Raw genomic sequence first — 21,019 nt, 5'->3', positions numbered from 1 at the left:
GCCCCTTACTCCCTAAATAATTGATTTAGTGCCTAATGTTGTCTATTCAATGCGTTTTCTTTAAAATAAGGTTTATATATAGGCATAGCCCGGCACGCCACGAGCATATACAAACATACATACAAAGGGCAAAGATTTGGTTAATGAAATTCACTTGCTTTACTTCCTGAAGTGATCTTGTGATCTTGTCTTGTCTTTTACAGTAGATGCTGAAAATGACTGCCTTGTGTTTCAATGCATTTTTGTACGGGCACTAACATGTTATTATACACGCAACTCTGCCGCATCAATTGCCAAAATCTCATTACGAATATTGTCCTTCAAGTCTTCTAATGTTTTTGGATTATTTGCGTATACTGCTCTTTGCCGATACTGAAACGCCAGGAAAATTCCTTGCCAAAATGTTTTCCGTTTCCTTAAATGAACCCGTGGACACGTACGCCTCCTTCATTGGGATTGTTTCTTATAGAGAATATATCTCTCTGAAATTTACTTTATACGTCTTAACAGAATCTCTACGGCTTTCGTACTGAAAACTGACAACACACTACAGAAACGTTGTCGCAACAATAGACGATAATGCACAGTCTACCTGTCTGTGGTGGGCCTGTTTTTCGTGGACCACCTATCACACACACACACACACACACACACACACATATATATATATATATATATATATATATATATATATATATATATATATATATATATATATAATATGGAATGCATGTCAAGCTTCGTTTTTATATATAGCAAAAGAAAATATTAACAAATAGGTAATATTTCTATGTTCTTTGAATAGTATCTAGGACTTGACTCTATTCTTTTAATTGTATTGAGTATTTATTTTTATTACTTCGAGTTACATTTTACTGTCTATTTGCCTGCCAATTTTGTAGGTTTTTAATGCCTAAACATCCGATCGCTAATAATGACAATGAAAATCTCTCCCCCTTCTCCGGGAATTCTATAGATTTGAAGGCCTCCGATAGTTGTATTCTCCAAGTCTCCGTTAAACCTCTCACCCCTAGCAATTGCTTTTCTGAATACAACCTTGACAGGGGTGTACCCACTTGGTGCACCGAGTCCGGATCCTCAAAAACATTTCCTAACTCAACAAGCATTTGTATACTTGTTTAACAGGGAAATGATTGATGTGGCAATTTAATCTTACACTTCATATGTACTCTTTCTCATATAAAAACCAGTTTTGTCAAATTTTTTCCTCAAAATATAGGTGGAAGTATTTTAAAATTACTTATCTTTTTTTCGGGTGTAAAATAATACCAGTTTAATACTGCATAAACGTAGTGGCTTGCCCTCCCAACAAAAATTTCTGGGTATGAATTTGAGTCTTGATGTATACTTAACAAAATGCTTAACATAAAATAACGTTTCAAAATACGTAATACTGCCTTAAAACGATGTTTAATATATTTTTATTATATATAACATGCTACAATTTCTCTTTCGTCAAAAGAGTTCAAATTGGAGGAAAATGTTCTTTAATTTAATTTTCAGAATAAAAACACTATATAAAGTTGCTTACTTTATGTTATCGCACTTAGCCAAAAAAACGTATTAGGAAAAATGGTTTTCATTTAGACTCCCCATATGTCATTTTTGTTATATTATATCAGCATTTCATTTAAACTATTTTAACTTAAAAAGGAACAATACTAATACCGGTTCAGTTATAATAATGAAAATATAACACTTTTCAGTGTTTTGCTATGTGGTTATGTGTGAGAAGTAAGACAGTTAAAGACGTCACCAAATACAAAAAAAAAAAAAAAAAAAAAAAAAAAAAACCCTCAAGCTTCATCGCAGATTGCAACGTGATAAACAGATATCACGTGAGGTAGAACTTCCTGTCAACATGAAAGGGTGAAAGTTCAAAGCAAGTGACTTCTGATTGGTCGAATACAATCAGCACTACGCCAATCAAGATAGGAAAGAGTTTTGAAATAATTCTTTTAAATGAGATTTTAATTAAGTTTTCCTACTGCACAAGCATTATTTTAATATTGTCAAATTGGAAATTTTGAGAGGATAAGTTAGGCCCTCTTGTTATTGTAAATATGAAGAGTAAAAATCGCGTAAAATGAAAAGTTTTGCCTCGAGTTTGGTAGTGTAGCGCTTGCGCAATGATATGAATATACAGTATAAAACAAATAGTTTCCTTGGAGTATGTCTCAGTCGTCTGTTATCATTGTGACGATAAGTTTGAGTGGCTCGTTTTGCAGATATTCAGCTGCACCGAACGTTACAGGTAAGATTTTTTTTTTTAATAGGAAAAGCACATTATTACCTTCTTTTTAAATCTTAGAAGAATCGATGGTGAATGAAGCCTAGTTTCATTCATGTGTTTTAATATTTTTTTCAGAGAAAATATAATGAATGATTTCATTTTTACTACTACTACTTTACTTTCGTCTGTAATGTTCATCCTTGGGGTACGCCAAGTTACTTTTTCTTATATAAAAAAAAAATAATAACACTTATTTTATACTGAACGAAACACAGAGGTTTCATTGTTATTTATTTATTTATTTATTGGTAATTGCTGTTGTATTCTTTAACGTATTTTTTTTTGTTTTGATTTTATAGTTTTTAGTAGTTTAGAGTGTAAATTATTTAACTAGACGCTCAAATAGATTATCGGGCTACAAGATACATATAATATACGTTATACCATGAAACTAGATACGATCTACTCAGATGCAGTGGACACCTTATTCTGTACTGTCAAACAACTAAACATATTCTATTATTATACTTATAATATCAACGTATAATATTAACCTTTGAAAGCCAATTGAAACAATTGTTGCGTTAAGCCTTCATACCTCAGCTACTAATTAAACTAGAAAGATAATTTTGGTATCAATGCGTTCCTGGGGGTGACATTTTCCGCCGATATATATTATGTATGTGGGGGGCGGGGCGGATAAGGGAGGGTAAAGTTCGTGTTTATTTTGTGTTGCTTTTTGCATCAGGTTTTTGGGGGACATTCTCCCTCTTGGGGGTACAGTCATAAAAATTGGTATGTGAAGCAATGAAGTAGTCCACTGCATGGTAATACTCTGTATGTGTACTTGTTACTTATATTGAGGGAGGGGGAGGGCAAAGGTGGTCAATCTTTTGAGTCTAAATTTATTGACAAATTACATTCATTTTCAGGACGGTTCCATTTAAGACAAGATGTCTTTTCATTGAATTGGTCTAGAAGCATAATTCTTGTTGCTGTACATGATGTGTGCAGTAAAAATGAAAAATGAAATGAAATCTTTGAGTTTTACGTCCTAGGGTTATGCCGGTTAGGCTAAAGAAAACGGTGATTATGAGAAATGAATGAAATGGTGGAATGAACAAAGTGGAAGGAAACGGGAGAATCCCGAAAAAATCCACGAGCACGGTGTTTGTCCACCACAAAGTCCACACTGCGCGAGCTGGGATCAAACCAGGGACCCCAAGCACCGAAGGTGAACGCTCTACCACTGAGCCACCGCGCCCCCCGCAGTAAAAATGATGCGTATATAACGTGGTACAATGGGACGAATGAAAACTTCAATGAATATTTCTTTGAGAATTTTTCCTACATAAAACGAATTCATTACGCTTTTCCTTCTAGTAAAACACAGAATGTATATTTTCTTTGACACAGACACAGACACACACAGACACACACACACACACACACACATACACAATAATTTCTTGTAGGAAGAAAAGAGTAACTAACATCATTTTCACCCCTACATTCTTGTCTACATGCTAAGCTAAAAATAGAAAGCCAGCGAGGCCGTCATTGTTTACTGGAGTTCAGGTGGTTGTTGAACAGTGGAAAAGATAGAAAGAGGTTTAGTTGCCGAAGGCGAAGTACGAATGACAAAGCACAAGTACAGATAATTACGGAGGTCCTCAGGATCGCCAACGCCAAGGTCTGCAACAGCCCTTCGAAAATGATATACAGGGCGCTTTTTTATAGGAATGTTCTGAATTTTTATTTCGCTTTGTATTTTAGCAATGGCTATCATTTTCTATATTATTATCATAAGTGTCTTACCTACACATTAGCATCATTTTGTCAGTGTAGGGTGATTCCAAGGGTTGCCAGGCCCCTCAAATTCTATTTCTTCATATGTTTAGAACTTTTATTTCTTCATCTTCCATAAATAGGACGGGAATTACAAAAATGTTATCTCGTTGGAGTCTGTGTTTCATATTCTTTCCAGCAATGTATGAATCATGACTCTGTGATGATTAGGGAATCACCAGGGCCCCAACGTAAGATTCTACGATTTCGTTCAAATCCCTGGCGGGAGTAGAAAGATTAAACAACTATTCTGAATATAGTATACTCGTATATTAGCTTAGGCTGGAATATCACCAATTACAACCACAAAGCTGAGCCTGTAATTATTCATAGTGAATCACCATAAAATTCACATAAAATATGATCATAAAAAATATATAAATCAAGGGGGCAAGGTGGGGCGCTGAACCCTACAAGAAATTGTACTTCAGAATATCGAACACCCAATAGAATTTTTACATTAGTTACAGCAAAATTTGAAACTATATTTGAAACGTCGCTTATACTTACCCCCTTGGAAACTACAACATGGGCGCCCTTAGTATAAACGAGCTGAAGTAACGTAAAACAGAGTTCTCCTATTCCAAATGACAAAATCCCACGAGATGTTGAAGATGATCTCCCTATTAGTGGTGACCAGGAGTGCGTCTAGAAATTTTTGTTGGGAGGGGTCCAGTAATACATGGAAATACTGTATGTTTATGTAGTATCAAAGAGGTGTTATTCTAAAGCTGTAAATAACAATAAGTAATTTTTAACTTTTATTCTCACGAAAATAATAAAAGTAGATTGTTTTATGAGAAAAGAAATAGTATATAGATCAGGGATGCAAATAACCACTCGCCCACTCGTTCACACGGTGCGGGCGAGTATTTAACATCATACCGAAGATAAGTAAATGATTTCTATTGTGGGATATGAGCTAGTAGCTTGTTTTGAGGTCTAGTAAAATTTTGTTGCTTATTTGCATCACTGCTATGAGTAAGGTCACGCCTTTAGTCTACATCAATTATTTCTCGGCGGGGGGGGGGGGCGCACGGTGGCTTAGTAGTAGAGTGCTTACCTCAGGTGCGTGGAATTCCTGGTTTAATCCCAAGTTTGTGGTAGACAAGATCGTGCCCGTGGTTTTTTTCGGGTTATTCTCGTTTCCTCCCACTTTTTCATTCCACCAATTCTTCCATCATCATTCACTTGCCTTTTATCATCGTCTCCCTTAGCCTAAAGCGCATAATTGAGGGACGTTACACTGAAATATTTCATTTCATTTCATTTTTAGTCATTTGTCTGCTAAACAAATATTAGCTACCTATTAAGAAAGTGTACAAAGCATGTCAAGTTAAGAAGTTTTTTGGATGGGGAGTCTGTATCCGGCGGGTGTGCCCCTAGAGATAACTGTGTAGCTACTTCCGTTTTTTCAAAGTTATAAATGGTATCTTAAGGTTGAACTTCATGACAATGTGCAATATGAATTACAAACCCCTCGAATTAAAACATACGTAATGTTTGGGGTTCTATCTTAAAGAAAGGTTATAGTTTTATTGAAATTTAGCGCCTGTTTTCAGTACCGAGGCTATTTGAGACATGGATCTATAGTTTAAGGAGGAATATGAATCACCACAATGCATTTAATGCTTTGTTAAGGGGAATCAAACTCGGGATCCGTTGCACCAAAGGTATGCACAGCATTCACTAAAACGAGCAGGGAGAGTGCCTTGGTGGAAGGTATTGTCTTTTATAACATTAGTATGGCGTCACTTATTTGTAACTAAAACGCTAGCACAATACATTAGTCCTCTCCGATAGTCTAGTGGCTAGCGTATGCGCCTTTACCGCATATGGTCCCGGGTTTCGTTTCCCAGTGGGAGAGCGCAAAAAAAATTATTTCAAAATAATTTACTTTTATTAATTATTAGTCTCCTTTTAACCTAAAGGGCATAACCGGAGTACGTTAAACTAAACAAATTGCATTTACATTAGCACAATACCACATGTACACAAACTACTACTATTATTGCTAGTATTAAACTACTCAGGGGTTCACACACGGGGGTTCACCGGGCCGAGTCACCCAAAAGCTTCCTAGCTTAACATACATTAGTACATTTTCTCAACAAAACTATATTTGTTTAACGGAAATGATTGATGTAGGATTGATGAAAATTTGATCTTACACTGCATCTGTATTCTTTCTCTTATAAAAACAATCTACTTCTATTATTATTTTCTGAAAGTGTAGTTGGAAGTATTTTACAATTACTCACTGTCTTTTCGGGTGCAGAACAATACTTTCTCAATAATACATAGACGTGGTGGCTTGTAGCATTGGATCCCAAACAACAGTAAAATGCATACGTCCAACAGTAATACACATACTTCTTACAGTGACACATATTTCTCATAGTAACACAGATACTTCTAACGCTGACTCTCATACTTCTACCAATGACGCACATACTTCTAGCATTAACACATACTTCTTACAATGACACATATACGACAAACTATGACACATGTACTTCTATCAGTAACACCATACTTCTTACAGCGACACACATACTACTAACCTTGACACACATACTTCTAAAAGTAACGCACATATTATTAACGGTACCATATATACTTCTAGCAGTAAGCAGTAACACACATATCTCTAACAGTGAGACACATACTTCTAACACTAACACATGTACTATTAATAGTGACACACATATTCCTATCAGTTACACACATACTTCTTATAGTGGCACATAGCACATATACTGCTACCAATAATGCACATACTTCTAAGAGTAACACACATTCTTCTTATAGCGACACACATACTACAAACTTTGACACACATATTTCAAATAGTGACACACATACTTCTAGCAGCAACACATACTTCTAAGAGTAACATATGACACATATACCTCTACCAATGACGCACACACTTCTAACAGTAACACATACTTAAACTGACACATATATTACAAACTGCGATACACATACTTTTAACAGTAACACACACACTACTAACAGTCATGTACATATTACTAACATTAACATGCATTCCTCCAACAGTGTCGCACATATTACTAACAGTAAAACACATACCTCTAACAGTGACACAGGACACATATACTTCTACCAATGATGCACATACTTCTAACAGTAACACACTTCTTAAAGTGACAAACACACTTCTTACAGTGACAAACACACTACTAACTGTGACACGCATACTTCTAACAGTCACGCAAATATTACTAACAATAACACATATTTCTAACAGTGACACGCATATCTCTAACAGTGACACATACTTTTTACAGTTGCACACATACTTCTAACAGTGACACGATACTTCTAACAGTAACACACATACTTCAGAAACTGAGACACATACTTCTAATTGTAACACTCACATTACTAACAGCGGCACATGGCACATATACATCTACAAATGACGCACATACTTCTAACAGTAACACATACTTCTTACAGTGACACACATATCACAAATTGGTACAAACGCACTACTAACAGTGAAACACATACTTCTAACAGTAACACACATACTACTAACAGTGACACATACTTCTAACAGTAACATACATACATTTTGCAGTGACACACATACTATTAACTGTCAAAAACATATTTCCAACAGTAAAGTACATATTAAAACAGTTGCAGACACATTTCTAACAGTAACACACATACTACTTTCAGTGACACATTCTTCTTACAGTAACACGCATACTTCTAACATTAACACACAGTTCTTACAGTGACACACAAAGTACTAACTGTGACACACATTCTTTTCACAGCAACACGCATACTTCTAACATTAAAACACATGTTCTTATAGTGGCACACATACCACAAACTGTGAAAGACATACTTCTAACAAAAACGCACATATTACTACATTACTATGAGTTACACACACACACCTCTAACAGTAACATACATACTACTAACAGTGACATACATATTTTTAACAGTAACACACATTCTTCTCACAGTGAGACAAATGCTTCTAACAGTGACACATTACACATATACTTCCGCTATTACGCACATACTTCTAGCAGGAACAGATACTTCGTACAGTAACACACTAACCACTAACTGTGAGACACGTACTACTAACACACATATTACAAACAGTAACACACACACTTGTAACAGTCACGCACATATTGCAGTTATCATGCATACTTCTAACAGTAACGCACATATTACTTAAAGTAAGTCACATATTTCTAACAGTGGCGCACATAATACTACCAATAACGCATATATTATTAACAGTGATACATATACTTCTGACAGTAGCACACATACTTCTAACAGTGACACATGACACATATAATTCCACCAATGACACGCATACTTTTAACAGTAACATATTTCTTATACTGACACACATACTACAAGCTATAACACACGTATTACAATCAGTGACACATATACTTCTAACAGTAACAGACATACTTCTAACAGTAACACACATACTTCTAACAGAAATACATGAGAAATATACGTCTACCAATGATGTACATACTTCATATAGTGACACACATACTACAAACTGTAACACACGTATTACTAACAGTAACACGTACTTCTAACAGTTACACACATACTTCTAAAAGTAACACATACTTCTTACAGTAACACACATATTTCTACCAATTACGTACATACTTTTAAGGGTAACATATATATTATTAACAGTGACACATATACTTCTGACAGTAACACACATACTTCTAACAGTGACACATGACATATAATTCTACCAATAACACGTATACATTTAACAGTAACACATACTTCTTATAGTGACACACATACAACAAAATGTACCACACGTATTACTAACAGTGACACACATACTTCTAACAGTAACACACATACTTTTAATACTAGCACACATACTTCTAACAGAAACACATGACAAATATACTTCTACCAATGAAGCACATACTTCTAACAGTAACACATACTTCTTACAGTGACGCATATACTATAAATTGTTACACACATACTATTGACAGTGACACACATACTTCTTACAGTGACGAAAATACTTCTACCAATAACACACATACTTATAAAGGTAATGCATATATTATTAACAGTGACACTCATACTTCGGACAGTAACACACATACTTCGAACAGTGGTACATGAGACTTATAATCCTACCAATGACACGCATACTTTTAACAGTGACACATACTTCTAATAGAGATACACACATACTACAATCTGTGCCACGCGTACTACTAGCAGTAACGCACATACTTCTAACAGAAACACATGACAAATATACTTCTACCAATGAAGCACATACTTCTAACAGTAACACTGTAAGCATTATATTTATTTAGTATATTCAGGATTACAGTTCAGCCCAAAGTTCGAATAAATATAATCTAGTCTATTACCTTTTTCTGAAATTCACTTGTACACACCATTGATATTACCTTTTTATTATAATACGTAATGAATTAAACATTTACACCTTTTAAATATCATACATATTGATTCTGTTTCTCGTTTCTATGATGACCAATAACACATATCGTCAGACTACCATGTTAACAAAATATCAATAATAATATCAGAAAATAATTAATTATACTTCTTTTCATATTTTCTTCTTCTTCTTCTTCTAACTAGTTTGTGCATATTTCAATAGCACATATTGCCCGTAAATACATGAAATGATATTTAAAATTACATGTAAAATACACAATATCGTTATAACACATACTTTTTACAGTGACACACATACTATAAACTGTTACACACGTACTACTAACAGTGACGCGCATACTTCTAACAGAAAGACATACTTCTTACAGTGACTCACATACTACTAACTGTGACATTAATATAGTAACGCACATATTACTAACAGTAGCACTCATACTTCTAACAATTACGCATGTAATACTAACAGTAACGCACATAGTACTAATAATAACACACTTCAAACAGTAACACACATACATCTAACAGTGACAAAGATACTTCTAACAGTAACATACTATTTCTAACAGTGACATACATACTACTAGCAGTTGCATACGTACTTCTAACAGTCACACACATACTTCTATCGATGACATATCAACATATATTTCTACCAATGACGCACATAGTACTAACACTAACACACTTCTAGAAGTAAGATATACTTCTAACAGTGACAAACTTATTTGTATCAGTAACACATGGCATATATACCTCTTTCAATGACGTACATACTTGTATAAGTAATACATACTTCTAATAGTAACACACATTCTTCTAACACTGATACATGATACATATACTTCTAACATTATTCATATACTTCTAATAGTAACACATATTTCTTACAGTGACACATATACATCTAACAATAGCACATGCTTCTTAGAGTAACACGCATATCACAAATTGTGACTCCCGTATTACTAACAGTGACACATACTTCTAACAGTAACACACATACTTCTTACATTAACATACACACTACTAACTGTGACACATACTTCTAACAGTGACACTTGGAACATATACTTCTACCAATGACTCACATACTTTTAGCAGTAACACATACTTCTAAGAGTGACACACATACTCTAATAGTAACACATATACTTCTAATAGTGGCATACACACTTCTAACAGTGACACATTCTTCTTACATTCACACACATACTTCTACCAATGACACACATACTTCTAAAAGTAACGCATATTATTTTTAAGAGTAACACATTTTCTTCTAAGAGTAACACACATACTACTAACTGTGAGACACATACTACTAACAGTAACACACATACTTCTAACAGTCAAACATGACACGTATACTTCTACACACAGAACCACAGACGCGTTAGTTGACACAAAAAATGCATAACTTTTGTGATTTCAGTAAAACGTTTAGATGTATAATTTTTAAGTATGCAACTAAATGCATAATGAAAACTGTGTTAATTGATTCACTTGTGTGCATAAAATTCATTATGCAGGTAAAGGTTTTGCTGAAATCACAAAATGTTATGCATTTTTTGTCTCCTACTGAAGCATATGCATGCATTGATTGAAACAGTGGTTTGTATCCCTGGTTGCATATTCCCTAATATATACAGGATTTACAAGGGTGTGGAAACGATTAAATAAATTTAGAACACTGCTAAAAATATGTAATCGAGGCTTTTTGGTATGATGCAGGACAGAGTGCAAATATTCCATATTACATGAGAGCCTCTACGGCCATTTTGGAAGTTGCCATACTGGATTTGAGTTAATTCAGTGAAATATGGACTTTACGATACGCTACTATTTTTGTAATAAAGTGTGATTTTTAAAGACTTTAATAAGATTGTTTTCTATATTTTTTGTTAACGAAAGTTTAATCACATAGGTCTAGAACTTATACAAAAACTTGTCATTGTAAATTCATTATCATAATTTCGTTCAGGACGCAAACCAGCAGAGAGGAAACTACCATACTGTCGTTACGAAATCACACCATATTTCAAAAATAGTATCGGATCGTAAAGTTCCCATTTCACTGAATTAATTACAATCCAGTATGATACCCTCCAAAATGGTCGCAGAGACTCTCATGTAAAGTGGAATATTTTCACTCTGTCATGCATCACAGTAATAAACCTCGATTTCATAGTTTTGATAGTGTTCTAAATTCCATCGTTTTATTCCATCGTTTTCACACCCTTGACAACCCTGTATATCAGATGTGCAATATACAATTTATGCCACTCAATTTATGAGACCCATCTAAACTACGTTCCAACAATTATGAGAAAATAGTTAAAAACATAAGGCCTTCAAATAGTATATCTTATAAGTCAAAAAAGGAAAAGAACTCAATTTATTATATTTAATACATAGCTTTTTGTTTTACAGGTTGCTCTACAAGGGCAGTTTTGCCATTTTCACTAAAGCTAAAACACCAAATTATCTTTGGTAAAATAAAAGAACTTGGGTCAATGTTAAAAAACTTTACAGAGTGAAAAAAAGTAGAAACTACCAACTCAGATTCTATTTTGTATTGTAAATCAAACTTTGTATTTTTATGTTCTCTGAATCTTTCTATCGCTTTTTATATGTATGTATTTTAGTATACTAATTTATGTCCGATTGGCCTTTTCCCGTTTCGCCTTATGCCCTCAAAACATTTGACATGCAACCGATAAAGGCGGAAGGGGAATTTCCTTTTGGTCTTTTCCTGCTTGACCTTATAACATACAAGGGAATTTTCATTCTATTTCTGTAACAAAGAGGAATTTATCTTATTCTCAATTGCAACGTCTCTTCTATTCCAGACAAATTAAACTAAAATATCTTACAAGAATATAAATTTTATTATCACACCCGAAATAGCATACCAAGTTTCTATGTGGATATACGAAACAGCATCAATATATGAAATTACATCAATTTCACTGTTCTTAAGTCTATCTTTTAGGCGGTGAATCCTATCGTCAAACCGTCTCTACTTTAGCTTTCTAAGTGTTTCCCGATAACCCACTTGAAGAAGTACTCACAGTCTTTCATTTTCAGGTTGCTTATCTTTCATTAATTTAATGAAAGAACGTATGTCTAAGTGATCCCTTGATGCCTTTCTTCGTAATTCGACGCGCCACTCTCCTGCATTGTTAGTTGTTCGTTCTTGATAGTTTTCGAAGTGATTCCACAAGTCACTGCAAATAGATAAAAATACATCATTAGCACATTAAAAATTCAAAGGATTGCAGAAGAATCTACGTTGGAAAGTTGATAGCAAAATTTTGGGTGAACCTAATTTATTTCTTTTGTAAATCAAAAGAATGTGTTCTTTTGATAATTTACAAATCAGTGGATGCAGAATCTTCAATACATGCACGTCGCAAGAAAATTTATATTTCGCTTTACATGAGGTGTTAATGAAATAAAAATCTTTACTGTAGAGTGCTCGGAATAGCTTAATTATATTTAAAAAAAAAAACTTGCACTAAATGCCATCTATTTATATAAGAAAGAAAACATACTTACAGAGAAAATAACGTGTCACCATCATCCAGCCAAGTGTCTATAAGATAATCATGGAACTCCCCCTTACATAGAACGTCAGGCGCATCTTCTTGCAAACTTAAAAACACTATATCTAAATGGGAAGTTGGTACCAGATGTAGGCTGCTGCATGTTGAATCCATCTTTTCACTTCAGTGTTCTCTTTGTACAATTGAGAAAGTTCTAACTGCTGAACCTTCCTCAATACAGACTGAGAGAAGTGGAAGGAACATCTTCTGATTTTAACCAGGAAGTACTTTATTTACAGCATTGATTGCTACTTTCTCAAGATCAATTAAAACTTCTTTCAATTTGAAACGCAGTCCAAATTTCTCAGCTTCTTCCCTGATTACCTCCAGTAATCTTACATATGTGTCTTGCTTTTTACTGGGAAATATGCAGAAGAGGAGAACAAATACCTGGCCGAAATATTTTCCGTGCAGTGCAGGGTATACATTTGGGAGAAAAAGCAAGGTTCAGTGTTAAGTGTCCCATCCATTAAATCCTGTCGCACTGACACAGAATCTCCAAAATTCCAACAGTACCGAAAACCTGTTGAAGATAGAAAAACTAGAATAAATAACACAGACATTCTAAAGAAAATTGTTTATATTGATATTCTTACTTCTATTACTATTGTCATATCAGATTTTCACGATTAAAAAAACGCAAGAAGAAAAAAGTAGGAAATGACGAACTATTTTCTTGATTACTAAAATATAACTTACAAGAATTCTACTGATATCAACGCCTACATCCACAAATAAAAGTTTTTGCCGTCGTGCGTTTCGCTCCATGATCCTTCCACCTTCAATTTACTCACTTTTTGCGGTAATGGTGCCCCGTTCATGCTCGTACGTTATGTAGAGAGTGTTTGAGGGCACCAAAAATAGGGACAACAGATGCAGTTTCAATACAGTAATTTCCTTTAGCAATCATCTTCCTGGAGAGAAGAAAATAAATTAATTTTAAACATCAACAACAACAAAAAATGTCATACTTTCACTCGAGAAAGTAAAGACAGACGGAATATTGCTTAACTACAACCGGTTAATTGTGTTACACTATAAATAAAAAAAAATGGACTATGTATTTGTGTGCTAGCTAGAATGCCATTTAAGAAAAGTTCCACATCTAAAGTTCTAAAATAACTTTTGGAGAAGTTGCAAGAATAAATATTAGAAACATGCAGAGAAGCTTCAGTGTCAAAATTACTTATATCTTATTACAACTATTATATATACTTACCTATATGTCTTAGTAATTGTTGATGTTCGTTCTTCCGCTGCTCTCTTCTTCATAGTGAGGTACAAATACAAGGCTCCATGAGCAATTTTTTAAACAGTGACGCAAATAACACAGTATTCTGAATACTTGCTTTAATTATAAGCTGTTCTGTTCATTCAAACGTAAATACTACTAGCCTTACAAATGTTTTCCAAAATGACACTAAATTTCCCTATCATAATTTGAAAATTCCCTTCGCTGGTGTAGGGCGAAATGGAAAGGGCAAACGGGAATTCCTGTGCCTTACAATCAAATTAGCATACACTATCTTAGCATCATAGCCTGAAGTAATGAAAACAGGCACAAGGCGAAACGGGAAGATACCCAAAGTTTCATTTTAAAATCATCTGAAAGAATTGTTCACTTACATTTTTCTGTGTTTAATTATAAAGATATATTTTGCAAACGGACAAATATGTGGACGTTTCGAATTAGGTACAAAAATATGAAAACTGTTTTTGTGATGTATAATTACAATGTTCCAAAAAAAGTTATATTTCTGGGATAAAAGTCTGTAGGTCCATAGTAATTCACCACGTTAAATTCAAATCTGAAATCATAATTTCGCTATCAGGGTTACTTTCTCAGTAATTTAGGATGTTACATAAGTGCACGACGCATGTTCTATTACAAAAAAACTGAGAATGGAACAGTAACTAAGACGTTACTGGTTTAGCATGTAGCATGTTTTGCAGTGGGTGTGTTTCTTGTTTTTTCTAACACATCGTCAGTAGCCTTTTGACATGCTGAGTCATATTTCTTTCGTTTCCCATTCATGAAACTCTGAATTTTAATTAAAAAGAAGTAACAGTCAGTTTAAATCTCATAATCAAATTGAAATCATTGGAAGAACATAACACTAGTGGAAAATCCTGTTAACCTCTAAAAAGTTAACCTGATAGTGTTGCCAGAAATTACATTTGAAATTTCCTTTTCTTATTATACGCTGTGTTCAAACGGTACCATTCACATTTCCCTATCATGTCCCTGAGACGGAAAGTTTGAGGGAAAATAAGGCTTTTGGTGGAAAAAATCCTTTTTTTCTATTTTGGGATAAGACACAGATCTCAAAATCAAATGAAAAATACTAAGTGGTGTACGAAACGTGTGTACCAAATTTCAAGCTTCTATCTTGAATAGTAAGGATGGGAGAAAAATTTACCAATGAACTAAGAACATCCCCACAGTGGCCCAGATGACTCAAAAAGATTCGGATGTAATATAAAAATTTTCTGAGACATCTTAGGGTCATGTTTTATACCTCATTCTCTTCAGAATAGAACAGTCTTTCAAACGGTGCCACTCATATGTTTCCGTCATGTATCTGAGGCTGGAAAAATCGCAAAAAATGGGAATTTTGTTAAAAATATCTCTTTTTTATAAGCACCATGTTAACACACAGATCTCAAAATCAACTGAAAAATGTTAAAGGCGTAGTGAATATGTCTCAAAATTTCAAGCTTCTATTTAGAAAAGTAAGGTAAAAAATATTAACATATGTGCTACAAATATCCCCACAATACCCCAAATTTCCGCATAAAACGGGAAATTTTCTAAGCCTTCCCTATTTACCCTAGGATCATGGTTCGTACCTCATTCTCTTCAGAATGGAAAGTACTTTCTAACGTTACCATTCACATGTTTTCATCATGCATCTGAGGCCGGAAAATCGTGAAAAAGGGATTTATTAAAAATATCCCTCTTTTTCCTTTTTACCCGTTTGAACACAACTAGTTGCAACGCAGACATCTGAAATATATCTGCAGAATACTAAGGAGTACACTGAATGTATGTGTAAAATATCAATCTTCTAGGTGCAAAAGTGAGCCCGCCAAAAAATAATATGCCCACAGTACCATAAATTCCCGTTTCAAACAGGATCTATTAAAATTTTTCTAAGATATCCTTATTGATACTAGGATCATGGTTCATACCTCATTCTCTTTAGAGGGGGCCGCGGTGGCTCAGTGGTAGAGCGTTCACCTCTGGTGCTTGGGGTCCCGGGTTCGATCCCAGCCCCCGCCAAGTGAACTTTGTGGTGGACAAACACCGTGTGCGTGGGTTTTCTCGGGGTTCTCCCGTTTCCTCCCACTTTCTTCATTCCACCATTTCATTCATTACTCATCATCACCGTCTCCTTTAGCCTAACCGGCATACCCGTGGGACGTAAAACTCAAAGATTTCATTTCATTTTTTCATTCTCTTTAGAATAGAACAGCCCTTGAAATGGTACAATTCGCATGTCTCCGTCGGGTATCTGAGAGGGAAAATCGAGAAAAAGGGAATTTGCGTTAAAATTTATTATTATTATTATTATTATTATTATTATTATTATTATTATTATTATTATTATTATTATTACATTCTTGCACCCCTGGACTGCCCCTCTGTTAATGTAGAGATCTAAAAATTTAAAAAATATTAAGGGGTGCACTGAATGTGTGTGAAAATTTTCAATCTTAATAGGTGCAAAAGTAAGTGACCCAAAAAATAATAAAAGTGGGCCTAACAAAAAATTCTTTTGTTTTAAGTTATGACGCCATCACACCCTATGTCTCGACCCAGAAAGGCGTGAAACCATACGTAACGTGTTCTACAATGCTTCTACGCTAGAAAAAAAAAAAAAAAGCTTTATTAGTACATTTTAAATCGAATAATGAAAATACTATCCTAACGTATAAACATATACGATATATATAAGGATTAATGCCGTGCTACTATTTTTAACCTTCAATTTATTTCCTGCTCACTAGTAGGCATACCGTGTTTTGTCAATATGTACTTCAATATCAGGAAATCGGGGCTTTTGGCCCGATACTCTAACCTTAAACATCACAATTACGTGACCATGTGTGACCTCACGTACTCTACTCTTGGTATGTGTAGGACAAGGACGCCGTTTTCTGTGTAGCTTTGGGGGACCCTATGGAAGATATGCATTAGAAGAAGGGAAAAACGAATGACCATGTACTGTAGAAATAGGAGAACCTGCTTCAACTTAGCAATTTGGGCCCCCTCATTAGAGGGCCATTTCAACTTTGGGGCTCCCAGGCCACTAACCCCCCTAGGATCGCCGCCCTTAGTGCAGGACTACCAACTTATGCGAGCTAAATGAAGTTTTCTCCTAAGTAATCAGCTTTCACCTAATAAGAATATTATTATTATTATTATTATTATTATTATTATTATTAATAATAATAATAATAATAATAATAATAATAATAATAATAATAATAATAATAATAATAATAGCGCTCCGGAGTTCACGCATACATTAGATATTTTTAATGACAACCGAGCAGCCAGCACCATTTTTGTTTCAAAACTGAAATTATTTTCGAAATCATACGTAATTTTATGTAAATTGGTAGTATGAGTCACTAGCATACACTCGTCACGAATTACTGATGTGTTGATCCGATGATTTTTTTCAAGTGATTTTTTTCACCCCTTGGAAATGAATAACAAACAAGTGAGTTTCCTTTGAACATGTATACTGTAGTTAACCTAAATATTTCTTCACTCCTTTGTGGATTTGTGCAGAAAACGAGTTCCTTCTGAGGATCCCTTATGTCTTTATCTCTTTTCTTGTTGCTATTTTTGTTTTGCTAACGACACTTTTCTTAATAACTACATACTTCCACTACCTAACGCAGTAATATCGTATTTTGATATACACTTATCTCCGTTTTTCTTAGCAGTTAGCACTAAACAAATGAACACACACAATAACAAGTCAGAATTCGCTCCATAACAACACGAAAACCAGTCGAGCATGCGCAGCAAGTACTGGAGACTAGCTTCAAATAAAACACAACAGGTGACGCTACCATGTAAAAATCTGCATCAATCGAGTAATCTTACACCACAATGCATTTACATGTCTCAAATGACCCGTTTTTATTTTCGATCGTTCTCTCGGGTTGAAAATGCTGCGCGTCAGTGACAGAAACAAAATTTATACATATTAACGTGCCATTTGATGCACTTAAATGTTTCAGATTTCCTATGATGCACTTGTAGTTCTGTGTGTACCAATAACGCACATACTTCTAACAGTAACACATACTTCTTACAGTGACACATATACTACAAACTGTGACACATGTACTTCTAACAGTGACACACATACTTCTAAAAGTAACACACATACTTCTTACATTGACACGCATACTTCTACCAATGATGCACATGCTTCTAAAAGTAACGCACATATTATTAACATTAACACATACACTTCTAACAGTAACACTCATACTACTAACTGTCACACAGATAGTACTAAGAGTGACACACATACTTCTAACATATATAGGCGTCCCAAGGATGTCCTTTGAGGGAAGGAGTAATCGAGGATCCGCAGAACTTTAGAGGTGAGACTATAGGCGTGCCCACCAAAAATTTTCTGGGAGAGACAGTACCCTTCACACAACATTGTGGATCAAATTTAAAGAAAGTCTGATGTCATTGCACCCCCCTTAATTTTCAAAATGTCACATAACATGAACTAAAGTGCCGCAATTTAGAATAGATATATCCTACGAATGGTGATAACAGGTTCTATTCCAGCGACACAAAAAAATCCTATTTATAGTACTGTTGACAATATTTATTACAATTAATGGGATTTCCAGGGCGATGATATTAATTTGTAGGTTTCGTGATAGTACAATGAACTTATGATCAGTGACTAAGCGTATCATTTAAGTTCATGTTTTCATTTATGATTTGTATTGTTTCCTATTTTGACACTGAAATTTAATCTTTAAGTGTTTTGTTAAAAAAGCTACAACCTCTGATAATATCTATAGCCATATGGGACCAAGAAACGTAGATCCTTCTTCAAAAAGCAGCAAAAGCCCAGCTGCTGATCCTGAAGATGTGTTAACAATTCCGTCAGTCTTCATCTTTTGCAACTTAGAGAGAATTTTTTCATAATGTTAACCCTTTTCAGCCCGAATTTTTTTGTGTGTTGGAAAAACATATGTTCACAGTATTTTCTGTTGCAATGATGCCACGTCCTAGATCCTCTGTTTTGCTTCACCGCGAGTAAGTAGACGTACCAAATTATGAGATTGACCCAAAAGAAGAGTGTTATGATTACATGGTGAAACTGCATGAATTAATAATAGATTTATGATTATAAAAAGTTAGTGATTCCAAATGTTGTTATCGGGCTGGAAAAGGTAACAACTCCCGTTATTAGACTAAGTCTACAATTCACCTAGTGGTACACAAATATTTAATGTTTACAATGTTTAAGGCGAGACCACAAGTATTAGCTTCGATTAGAGCAGAAATCGTGACCTCAGTGAAAGTGACTGTGAAAACAGTACTCATAGTTCGTGCACCCACTGCAGAGTTTCTCACTACTTCTGACACACTACAAAATTACAAGTTTAGTACTGTGAGCTCCACAATGTACGTATAAGGCAAGAAGTTGATGTTTACATATAATAGATGGAACGCTGATTCCAAAGCCATCACTCGTATTTCCAGAGCCATCATAAACTTATCCACTGAGTTGAACAATGGAAATCTGGAGTCTCACCATCTCATCAAGAATAACTGTAGCTATAAACTCACCAGTAGTCTTTTGATATACTGTAGAACACAAGAAAACTTTCATGAGAACAGAGATCCGCATCAACTCACCTGGCACAAATACTTAAATGTTCTTCGCCATTCACATCACGGGAACCATCAGACACGAAAGAGAACAGAAGAGGGTTTTGAGATTTGATTTTGTTACATATATAAAAAACAATTTCTTGGCCCATGGTTTCGAGATTTCGTTCTGGATTTTAACATCCATGAAATTACACCTCTTCATGTTTCTCTTTATCCGGCTCTTCAATTGTGGAAAATCTTCAGAGCAAAGGCTCATCAACTGAAATAAATTACCGAACCGGGAGTTCTCTAAATGCGAGTCCTTGTCTTGCAAGATAACACATACTTGAGATTACATTTTTCCCAGGAATATCCTGGCTTTCAGTTGTTCATCTAAAACTTGTCTGTTTAGCTGGTTTTCTACTGGATTTTTCCTCTGCGTGTAGCTATTTCTCCGGAGTGTAACTATTTCTCCGGATTTCAATTCAATAATTTGGCATACGCTAGTACAACCAGTTTATGGCATTCTGAAGTTTCGTGTATACTTAATTTCTCTTTAGCCTTCTTCCAGTTGCAAAATCCTACAGTAGAAAGCGTCTTCCATGATTTTAGTAAGAGTTTTTTTTAATGTTTTTAAAGATGTCCATACAGTAAAAACAGAAAATGACTTTAACTTTGGTTGGATCGATGTGCAGCCACGGAAGGAACCAATTTGGCACAAATTTCAATGTTCGACTCTTCAGAGACTGTTGTGGAAAATTTGTACATAACACTGAAGTCTAATTGGGTTTTGAAAGGTTTGAAGGGTGGAGAAAATCTGAACCACTTGCTAGACGTGGAGATTGAGAGGTTTCTTCTATAGACACTGATGGTGATGGTGACCGATACAAGATTTGAATTTCCATTGTCAGTTTCAGGTTGTAGTCCATCAGCTGAACTATCATTTGA

General features: G+C 34.8%; 1 protein-coding gene across 1 annotated transcript in view; it reads left to right on the top strand.

Moving 5' to 3' along the window:
* The first annotated feature begins 2,065 nt into the window (after window positions 1-2,065).
* The window catches only part of LOC145663785 (innexin inx2-like), a 28,346-nt gene continuing 9,392 nt past the window's right edge, over window positions 2,066-21,019 (top strand). Inside the window, exon 1 of the mRNA XM_081729870.1 lies at window positions 2,066-2,275. The gene's annotated coding sequence lies outside the window, so the exon portion shown is untranslated. The remainder of the gene's footprint in view (window positions 2,276-21,019) is intronic.

This window comes from Thermobia domestica, chromosome 11, assembly GCF_964235325.1.
Source record: "Thermobia domestica chromosome 11, izTheDome1.hap1.1, whole genome shotgun sequence".
Taxonomy (NCBI): Eukaryota; Metazoa; Arthropoda; class Insecta; order Zygentoma; family Lepismatidae; genus Thermobia; species Thermobia domestica.
This window is presented reverse-complemented; position numbering and strand designations above follow the sequence as displayed.